This window comes from Anomaloglossus baeobatrachus, chromosome 1 (genome assembly GCF_048569485.1).
Source record: "Anomaloglossus baeobatrachus isolate aAnoBae1 chromosome 1, aAnoBae1.hap1, whole genome shotgun sequence".
NCBI classification, from domain to species: domain Eukaryota; kingdom Metazoa; phylum Chordata; class Amphibia; order Anura; family Aromobatidae; genus Anomaloglossus; species Anomaloglossus baeobatrachus.
This window is the reverse complement of record NC_134353.1, coordinates 867005077-867015865: the sequence shown is the minus strand read 5'-3', so window position 1 is coordinate 867015865 and position 10789 is coordinate 867005077. Positions and strand designations below refer to the sequence as shown.

The window sequence follows — 10789 nt, the reverse complement described above, 5'->3', positions numbered from 1 at the left end:
GTTATACTGCATGTGTACACTATCCAGAGTTATACTGCATGTGTACACTATCCAGGGTTATACTGCATGTGTACACTATCCAGGGTTATACTGCATGTGTACACTGTCCAGGGTTATACTGCATGTGTACGCTATCCATGGTTATACTGCATGTGTACACTATCCAGGGTTATACTGCATGTGTACACTATCCAGGGTTATACTGCATGTGTACACTGTCCAGGGTTATACTGCATGTGTACACTATCCAGGGTTATACTGCATGTGTACACTATCCAGGGTTATACTGCATGTGTACACTATCCAGGGTTATACTGCATGTGTACACTGTCCAGGGTTATACTGCATGTGTACACTATCCAGGGTTATACTGCATGTGTACACTATCCAGGGTTATACTGCATGTGTACACTATCCAGGGTTATACTGCATGTGTACACTATCCAGGGTTATACTGCATGTGTACACTGTCCAGGGTTATACTGCATGTGTACACTGTCCAGGGTTATACTGCATGTGTACACTATCCAGGGTTATACTGCATGTGTACACTATCCAGGGTTATACTGCATGTGTACACTGTCCAGGGTTATACTGCATGTGTACACTATCCAGGGTTATACTGCATGTGTACACTGTCCAGGGTTATACTGCATGTGTACGCTATCCAGGGTTATACTGCATGTGTACGCTATCCAGAGTTATACTGCATGTGTACACTATCCTGGGTTATACTGCATGTGTACGCTATCCAGGGTTATACTGCATGTGTACACTATCCAGGGTTACACTGCATGTGTACACTATCCAGGGTTATACTGCATGTGTACACTATCCAGGGTTATACTGCATATGTACACTATCCAGGGTTATACTGCATGTGTACACTATCCAGGGTTACACTGCATGTGTACACTATCCAGGGTTATACTGCATGTGTACACTATCCAGGGTTATACTGCATGTGTACACTATCCAGGGTTAAAGAAAGGGTGAGACAGGGTCATGGCCAGCTATGCGACCCCTGCTAATTCATGTCCCCCACCCCCAGTCATCTCCTCTATTGTGCCCACCCATTCTGCGCCCTGGCATATGGTCAGAGCTGGCTGCAAACACCAACAGTTGGGAGAAGGCAACATAGAGCAAGCTGCTGGGCAAGGCTGGAGGTGGGAGAGAAGGTGGAAGAAACATGCTGCAAAAAGGGGAAACAGAGGAAAGGGAAGAGACAGAGGAGAAATGTGACGCCTAGGAAGTGAGTAGCAGAGGCAGCCATAGAGACAGCCTCCTGAGAGGAGGGGAACCAGAGAGGGGGAGGGGAGAGTGTGCTGAGCATACAGGGGAGGAGAGACACTGAGTGCTGCCTGTGTCTGTGCTGGGTGCGGCTCTGTAGTGCGACACTCTACCCCCCAAATAGCACCCTAGTGACCCCCTCTGACATCCAAGGACCCCAGGGGGCATTCCAGGATCCCAGCACTGAGAATCCACCCTCTCCAGACCCCCTTACCCCCCTCCTGGCTGTGTGTGCCCCCCTCCACACACTGCACACTTCTCATCTCCTCCCCCCTCAAACACTTTTAATCCCCCTTTTAAGATTTTTTTTTTTTAATTCTTCAATTGCTCCTCCTCCTCCAGGAAAAGAAAGAACAGAATAAGCTGCGAAGAAACTTCATCTATTGCCTGTGGAAGTTGTAGGTTTCTTTTGTGTGGATGGTTTTCGGGCTGGAGATTCATCTGGATTGTGTTTCTGGGAAAAGCTTCTGAGGAGGGTTTGAAAAGCAAAGTATTAACTTCTATTGGATTGTTTTTAGAAAAAATTAGTTGTTTTTTTTAAAGAAGAAGGAAGAAGAGAATTGTCAGGACAAGAGAAGGTGGGTGCTGCCAGCCTGTGCAATCACTGTCTGTGCAATCACTCTGTGTATTGTTTGTAAATAGAATGTTGATATTTGTAAATATTGCTGAATTCTTATCCTGATGGCCCATTCCATACACTGCGGCCAGTATAATTAATAATAATTTATTCATTTATATAGTGCTATTAATTCTGCAGCGCTTTACATACATTGGCATCACTGTCCCCATTAGGGCTCACAATCTAGAGTCCCTATCTGTTATAGCGCTATTAATTCCACAGCACTTTACATACATTGGCATCACTGTCCCCATTAGGGCTCACAATCTAGAGTCCCTATCTGTTATAGCGCTATTAATTCCACAGCACTTTACATACATTGGCATCACTGTCCCCATTAGGGCTCACAATCTAGAGTCCCTATCTGTATGTTTATGGAGTGTGGGAGGAAACCCACACAAACACGGGAAGAACATACAAACTCCTTGCAGATGGGGTCTTTGGTGGGATTTGAACCCAGGACCCCAGCGCTGCAAGACTGCAGTGCTAACCACTGAGCCATACAAGTGGGCACAAGGGTGGTAGGCTCTGATTTTGGTGAAGCCTGATGCCACCCTGTTGCTGCCCACTTATAACATTTCAAATGCTTCGCTCATATTTTGGAAATGAGATGTCACCTGTTTACAGTCCTGAAAAATCTGATATTTCTCCACTTTGCACAAGACAATGGTGAAGTTTATCATCTGCCTTTAGAGGTGTTTGTGTGTGGCCAAGAGTACAATTGCCTTAGTGTTTCTTTCTGTTATTACAATCCACATGGTTCTGTTATAATTTTGTTTTTTTGTGTTGATTTATAGATTTTTATAATGGGTTTTGCTGCAAATGAGCACAATGGAGCGTAGAATGCTACAATTGTAGTCCAGTTTTTATGATCAGGTTAATGCAAAACAAGACCTGATGATGAGATCATGGATTCGTTTTGGGCATGGTTTGGTTTGCAGGTTGCCACCTTGCCAAGGCCTTGTGGTGGCAGAAATAGACCGAAAAGGGCCTTGTGCAAAAACAATATAGGAGCGCTTTAAGGTCCAAGAGTTAATCAAAATGCAAAATTGGAGGTAGAAATAAGCCCCCTAACCTCTTGGGCCCTTGGTTGCCCCAATGATATGTCCACCCATGCTTGGCTGTATACATTGGACTCATGCCACTGTGGTGGCACTGGTGTTGCTTAGCAGGGAAATCACATATGGGCTGCACTTTCTAGTGAGCTGCTTTTTGGCGCTGTTGTCATGCTGCAAAATTTTATTGGTTGTAGAATGGGTTCTTGTGTCACCAAGGAAAATGTGACTGCAGATTGGTCGCTTGTTGTCTCTGTCTATACACGCACCAGTAGTTTTGCAGATCTGCAACGTCTGGCAGGATGTTATCAGACACTAAAATGTCATGAAAAATCAGAAAAGTGCAAAATGAATCCACCTATGATGAAAAATGCCTACATTGCCTGATCCAGGCTCTGCTTTTGTTCTGCAATGTATGAAGCGGGTGTAATTGTGTCAGGGGGAATCTGAAGCCATAAAACTTTTTTTTTTTTTCCTTCTTGTTTTTGGTCATTGTTCCTATACAGGCCTGATGTACGTGACCGCCGAGAACATACGTGTGGATGGGTCTATATGTGACCTCCGAGAACATACATGTGGATGGGTCTATATGTGACCTCCGAGAACATACATGTGGATGGGTCTATATGTGACCTCCGAGAACATACATGTGGATGGGTCTATATGTGACCTCCGAGAACATACATGTGGATGGGTCTATATGTGACCGCCGAGTCCATATGTGTGGATGGGTCTATATGTGACCGCCGAGAACATACGTGTGGATGGGTCTATATGTGACCGCCGAGAACATACGTGTGGATGGGTCTATATGTGACCTCCGAGAACATACGTGTGGATGGGTCTATATGTGACCGCTGAGAACATACGTGTGGATGGGTCTATATGTGACCGCCGAGAACATGCGTGTGGAGGGGTCTATTGTGACCGCCGAGAACATGCGTGTGGCTGGGTCTATATGTGACCTCCAGGAACATACGTGTGGAGGGGTCTATTGTGACCTCCGAGAACATACTTGTGGAGGGGTCTATATGTGACCGCAGAGAACATACGTGTGGATGGGTCTATATGTGACCGCAGAGAACATACGTGTGGATGGGTCTATATGTGACCGCCAAGAACATACATGTGGATGGGTCTATATGTGACCGCCGAGAACATACGTGTGGATGGGTCTATATGTGACCGCCGAGAACATACGTGTGGCTGGGTCTATTGTGACCTCCAGGAACATACGTGTGGAGGGGTCTATTGTGACCTCCGAGAACATACTTGTGGAGGGGTCTATATGTGACCGCAGAGAACATACGTGTGGATGGGTCTATATGTGACCGCAGAGAACATACGTGTGGATGGGTCTATATGTGACCGCCAAGAACATACATGTGGATGGGTCTATATGTGACCGCCGAGAACATACGTGTGGATGGGTCTATATGTGACCGCCGAGAACATACGTGTGGATGGGTCTTATGTGACCGCCGAGAACATACGTGTGGATGGGTCTATATGTGACCGCCAAGAACATGCGTGTGGATGGGTCTATATGTGACCGCCGAGTCCATATGTGTGGATGGGTCGTTATGATGATTTCTGCCCTTTTTTATTCTGGCTTCTGTACCTTTTCTGTGTTGTATAAAGGCAGTTTTCATTAACTGTATCTGCAGGAGCAGTAGGGGGTAGCAGTCCCCTGGTTTTAATCCCTCTGCCTTGTCTTTAAACACAGTGGAGCTCTTTGTTCATTCCAATACATGCACATCTAGTCTGGTCCTAATCAGACAACATTATGTCCTACTGACAGTGCCAAAATGTTCTCTCCTCATTTTAGACGCAGCGGCTCACAGTCTGGGCACGGGGCTTATAGATCATGACTGAATTTATATATCAGGATATTGCTTATATATTATGAACTGGTTGCATCGGACCATCTGGGAAATTCTGCAGGGTCTAGTGATCCTTGTAACAAGGTCAAACAAGTACATTTATTTATTCAAGGCCATAAACTATTGATATGGAAATGCCCCTGGAGAACCAGTTGTTTGCAGCTCTGGCCATACAGACCGGTCACTTTTGGTGGCTGTAGAACTGCTGTGATCAAAAGAAGCCTGTGCACTCAGGGCCAGCAGCAATATGTCAGCGCTCAGCATTGCAGTCCTGCTAGTCTCCATGTGATAATGCAGTGGTGACCATGTGTCTAAAAGCTATGTGCATTTTACCAGGCTGCTCTATCACACATACCTAATGCAGTGATGACCATGTGTCTCAAAGCTATGTGCATTTTACCAGGCTGCTCTATCACACATACCTAATGCAGTGATGACCATGTGTCTAAAAGCTATGTGCATTTTACCAGGCTGCTCTATCACATATACCTAATGCAGTGATGACCATGTGTCTCAAAGCTATGTGCATTTTACCAGGCTGCTCTGTCACATATACCTAATGCAGTGATGACCATGTGTCTAAAAGCTATGTGCATTTTACCAGGCTGCTCTGTCACATATACCTAATGCAGTGATGACCATGTGTCTAAAAGCTATGTGCATTTTACCAGGCTGCTCTATCACATATACCTAATGCAGTGATGACCATGTGTCTAAAAGCTATGTGCATTTTACCAGGCTGCTCTGTCACATATACCTAATGCAGTGATGACCATGTGTCTAAAAGCTATGTGCATTTTACCAGGCTGCTCTGTCACACATACCTAATGCAGTGATGACCATGTGTCTAAAAGCTATGTGCATTTTACCAGGCTGCTCTGTCACACATACCTAATGCAGTGATGACCATGTATCTAAAAGCTATGTGCATTTTACCAGGCTGCTCTGTCACACATACCTAATGCAATGGTGACCATATGTCTAAAAGCTATGTGCATTATGCCAGGCTGCTCTATCACATATACCTAATGCAATGGTGACCATATGTCTGAAAGCTATGTGCATTATGCCAGGCTGCTCTATCACATATACCTAATGCAATGGTGACCATATGTCTGAAAGCTATGTGCATTATGCCAGGCTGATCTATCAGATATACCTAATGTAGTGATGACCGTGTCTCTAAAAGCTAAGTGCATTTTACCAGGCTGCTCTATCACATATACCCGATTTTCTAGATTTTTCAGATAATCTGTCATTGTAGATAAACATTTTCACGATGAATGACATAGTCTAGACATCCAGTTTTAAAAAAAATAACGTGTGTATAAATAATTAAAAAAAAGGGCAGCACGAGTGTCAGTGGCTTTTGTCGCCAGGTGCAAAGGTCACTAGTCCAGATTGTCTGCCAAAAAATTAATAGATTGCGCCAACGTTATTGGCACCATACATCTACATCAGGTATAAGCACGCACGAGTCAATATGTGGTGGACTTAATTTGGTTCCAAACAGATTGGATCTTGGTGCACTCTCTCAATTTTTGTTTTTTAGGTTCAGAGATGATCTGAACCTTTTTATTCTGTTCAGCTGCATCCTACGTCGTTCATTATGGCTGTGGTTCTTGAAATCCGCAGCACTTACCATAACACAAGTGGTCGGTCATTTGGATTTTGTGCGGAAACCTTCTATTGGCACCAGACATCTACGTCAGGTGTATGGGCACGCACGAGTCACGATGTGGTGGACTTGTTTTGGTTCCAAAAAGGTTGGTTTCTTGGATCTTGGTGCACTCTCTTCATTTTTCTTCTAGGTTCAGAGATTGTCTGGACCTTTTTTCTTCTGTTCAGCAATATCCTTCGTCATTCAACATGGCTGTAGTTATTCAGATCACCAGCACTTATCATAACACAAGTAGTCGGTCATTTACATTTTGTGCTAAGACATTCTTTTACATCTTCTTTTAAATATATGCACCAGACTTTATTCCAAGACTATAATTACACCGGCATCGTCTGTATGTGTCAATACATTTTGCGACACAAGCCTCAATGTTGGGCTACCAGCAATGATATTGATGCTCTGGGCGGCAATGGTTATCGCTAAGGGAAGGGGCACAGGCACAACCAACATGCATGATCCATTCCTGCCCCAAAAGAGCTAATAATTCCCTCCTAATCTCACTGACTAGGGGAGGGTATCGTAAAAGGGGTTCCCCACTACTATAAAGCTATACTCTCAGGTGCTGGTCCTCAGCACTCATAGAATCATAGAATGGTAGAGTTGGAAGGGACCTCAAGAGCCATCGTGTCCAACCCCCTGCGAGTGCAGGTTTTCCATCATTCCAGCTATATGTTTATCCAGCATCTGCTTGAAGATTTCCATTGATGGAGAGCTCACTACCTCCCGTGGTCGCCTGTTCCACTCCCCGACTGCCCTCGCTGTCAGAAAGTTTTTCCTAATGTCTAATCTGAATCTCCTTCAAGTTTCATCCCATTACTTCTTGTACTTCCTTGTGCTAGTGAGAATAGGGTAGTTCCCTCTGTATTGTGACTACCTTTCAGATATTTGTAGACCACTATTAAGTCTCCTCTCAGCCTTCTCTTTTACAAACGAAACATCCCTAAGGCTACTTTCACACTTGCGTTGGACGGCTTCCGTTGCTATCCGCAGCCTTGAGGAATTACGGTAACTGTTGCAGGAATCCGTTATATTCCTCATAGACTTCTATTAGCTACAGATAGCAACGGATGGTCTTGCATTGCATCCGTCCCGTGGCGCATCAGTTGTTTTGACGCTGACCGCGAGTGACCGTCGGGCGGATGGAACGCTGCATGTAGCGTTTTTCTGTGCTTGGCGGAGTGTCAAAAAAACGCAATCTGCAGGAATCCGTTGGTGTCGTTGTTTTTATAATGGACGCCTATGGTGGCGGATTCCGTTAGAATCCGTCATTTGACGGATTCCGTTAACGCATCCGTCTTTACACAACTGCGCATGCCCAGATGTGTAAAGTCAAGGAAAAAAAACCTATAGCGGATTGCGTTATTTTGTACGATCTGTAGCATCCGTTGTGCCGCTATATGCAATGCATCCGTTGCATCCGTCACACAACGCAATGCTACGGATCCCGTCCAACGCAAGTGTGAAACTAGCCTAATTCTTTTAGCCGGTCTTCATATGACATGGTTTGCAGACCTTATACCATCTTGGTTGCTCTTCTCTGGACTCCGTGTTTTCCATTAGTCTAATGTCAGCACCATATAGTGTGGAGAGTCATATGACCACTGCAGCCAGTCAGCAGATGCTGGTCGACTGAAGGCCGGAGTCACACAACCGTAGATTCTCTCATCCCAGAGAATCGGGACACTTTTTTACTCTTGACGCTCTGATTAATTTCTGATTAGAGCTGGATCCAAGAGTCGGCATGGTGTGATCCTATTCTCTCAGTTGATAGAATCAGAGAACACTGTGAGGGAAGACTGAGAACATTTTTCCATCTTCTCCATTGTGTTAGTGCACGGAAATCTGACTGCACTCAGATGTCATCCGAGTGCAGTTCGATATTTTCTACGTACCCATAGACCTGAATGGGTGAGTCTCATCCAATTTCAGAGTGAAATAGCCACATGCTGCAGTTTTTTTTCACTGACTATTCTGTCCTCAGCACTGACTCTTTGAATAACATTGGACCGAGTGCTATTCATTAAAAAAATCGGATAACACTCATTCGATTTATAAAGTGGTGTGAGCGAACCCTAAACCTTCATATTCTGTCAGGATGGAACAGTGAAGGCTGCAGCCGCTCGCTGGACACTGATAGACTGCAGCACTCGCGTGTTATGTCATGTGACCACCTGGACACACAGCACTGACAGACCTGGAATGGCTGATTCCGGGTGTAGGAGTTGTTATTTTGTTTTGTTTGCTTTTATTTTATTTATTTTATCTGTTCTTTAGCATTGAAGGAGGGGTTGTCCAGTAGTGGATAACACATTTAACTTTTAAAGTAGGGAACAACCCCTTTAAGCTAAGTCATAATGCACACATTTGCAGCGTATGATTGCGTCTGTGAAATCTGCCTCTTGCTGCACCTCTCCAATAATAAGAGGGCATATTTTGTGAAGCACTGAATTGGGAGTCCATCTCTATTCACTTGAATAGGAGCTGAGTTTAAAGGGAATCTGTCACCAGGTTTTTCCTTCCTAAACTGAGAGCAGCATAACGTAGAGAAAGAGACCCTGATTCCAGCGATGTGTCACTTACTGGGCTGCTGTATTAAATTTTGATTTTTATCACTAGAGGACTACTTGGCATGCTGTCAGGTAGTCAAGCATATCTGTAAAACCCCGCCCCACCACTGGTTGGCAGCTTTCTGTGTGCATTGTATATAAAAGGCTGCAAATCAGTGGTGTGGGCGGGGTTAAAGAGCTTGACATTCAAATAACTGCTAGATCTTCAGCAGAGAAAACTGATTTTTATCAAAATAACAGCAAGCAGCCCAGTAAGTGACACTTCGCTGGAATCAGGGTCTCTGCCCCTACATTATGCTGCTCTAAGATAGCAAAAACCTGACAGATCCCTTTTAAGTGCTCAGTCTATTCTGGCTCTAAACGCTATGTACATCGAGCCTTCAGGGCTGAAAATAGCCAAATTGATTTTGATGACATAGCCTAAAGCTGGATTTACAGGGGCGGATTATGATGAATGAGCGTTCCTAAGAACTTGATCCCCAATAATCGGGCTGTGTATACTGGTTACCAAGTGACACGCCCACTGCAGGGCCTTAGGGTACTCAGAACCGGACTGGTCCGGGGACGTCAGCGGTGGCGGGGTCCGGCTCCATGACCTTGGTGGTGTCTTTAAATAAATGAAGGGGATGATGATGGTGATGATGGGAGTTGTATTTGCTATTAAATAAAGTTCGTGACGCCACTTGCGGTGTGCGGCTATGAGAGGGAGCCGCCGCTGCATAGTCTCTCACTGCTGGGGCTGATGGTGTGACGCAGCTAGGATGTTCCAGCTCTCCACAAGCAGAGCTAAGGTCCAGTCACACTAAGCAACTTACCAGCGATCCCAACAACGATAGGGATCGCTGGTAAGTTGCTAGGAGGTTGCTGGTGAGATGTCACACTGCGGCGCTCCAGCGATCCCACCAGCAACCTGACCTGGCAGGGATCGCTGGAGCGTCGCTACACGAGTTGCTGGTGAGCTCACCAGCAACCAGTGACCAGCCCCCAGCGCCGCGTGGAAGATGCTGCGCTTGGTAACTAAGGTAAATATCGGGTAACCAACCCGATATTTACCTTGGTTACCACCGCACGGAGCTACACGTGCAGAGAGCAGGGAGCAGCGCACACTGAGCGCTGGCTCCCTGCTCTCCTAGTTACAGCACACATCGGGTTAATTAACCCGAAATGTGCACAGAGCAGGGAGCAGCGCACAATGCTTAGCGCTGGCTCCTTGCTCTCCTAGTTACAGCTCACATCAGGTTAATTACCCGATGTGTGCTGCAGCTAAATGTGCACAGAGCAGGGAGCAGCGCACAATGCTTAGCGCTGGCTCCTTGCTCTCCTAGTTACAGCACACATCAGGTTAATTACCTGATGTGTGCTGCAGCTAAATGTGCACAGAGCAGGGAGCAGCGCACACCGCTTAGCGCTGGCTCCTTGCTCTCCTAGTTACAGCACACATCGGGTTAATTAACCCGATGTGTCCTGCAGCTACATGTGCACAGAGCAGGAGCCGGCACTGACAGTGAGAGCGGCGGAGGCTGGTAACAAAGGTAAATATCGGGTAACCAAGGACAGGGCTTCTTGGTTACCCGATGTTTACATTGGTTACCAGCCTCCGCAGAAGCCGGCTCCTGCTGCCTGCACATTTAGTTGTTGCTGTCTCGCTGTCACACACAGCGATCTGTGCTTCACAGCGGGACACCAACAACTAA

General features: G+C 45.8%; 1 protein-coding gene across 2 annotated transcripts in view; it reads left to right on the top strand.

Moving 5' to 3' along the window:
• Window positions 1–1435: 1435 nt before the first annotated feature.
• Window positions 1436–10789, top strand: part of ERBIN (erbb2 interacting protein) — a 352105-nt gene continuing 342751 nt past the window's right edge. For both annotated transcript variants that reach the window (XM_075326048.1, XM_075326057.1), the window contains exon 1: window positions 1436–1868. The gene's annotated coding sequence lies outside the window, so the exon portion shown is untranslated. The remainder of the gene's footprint in view (window positions 1869–10789) is intronic.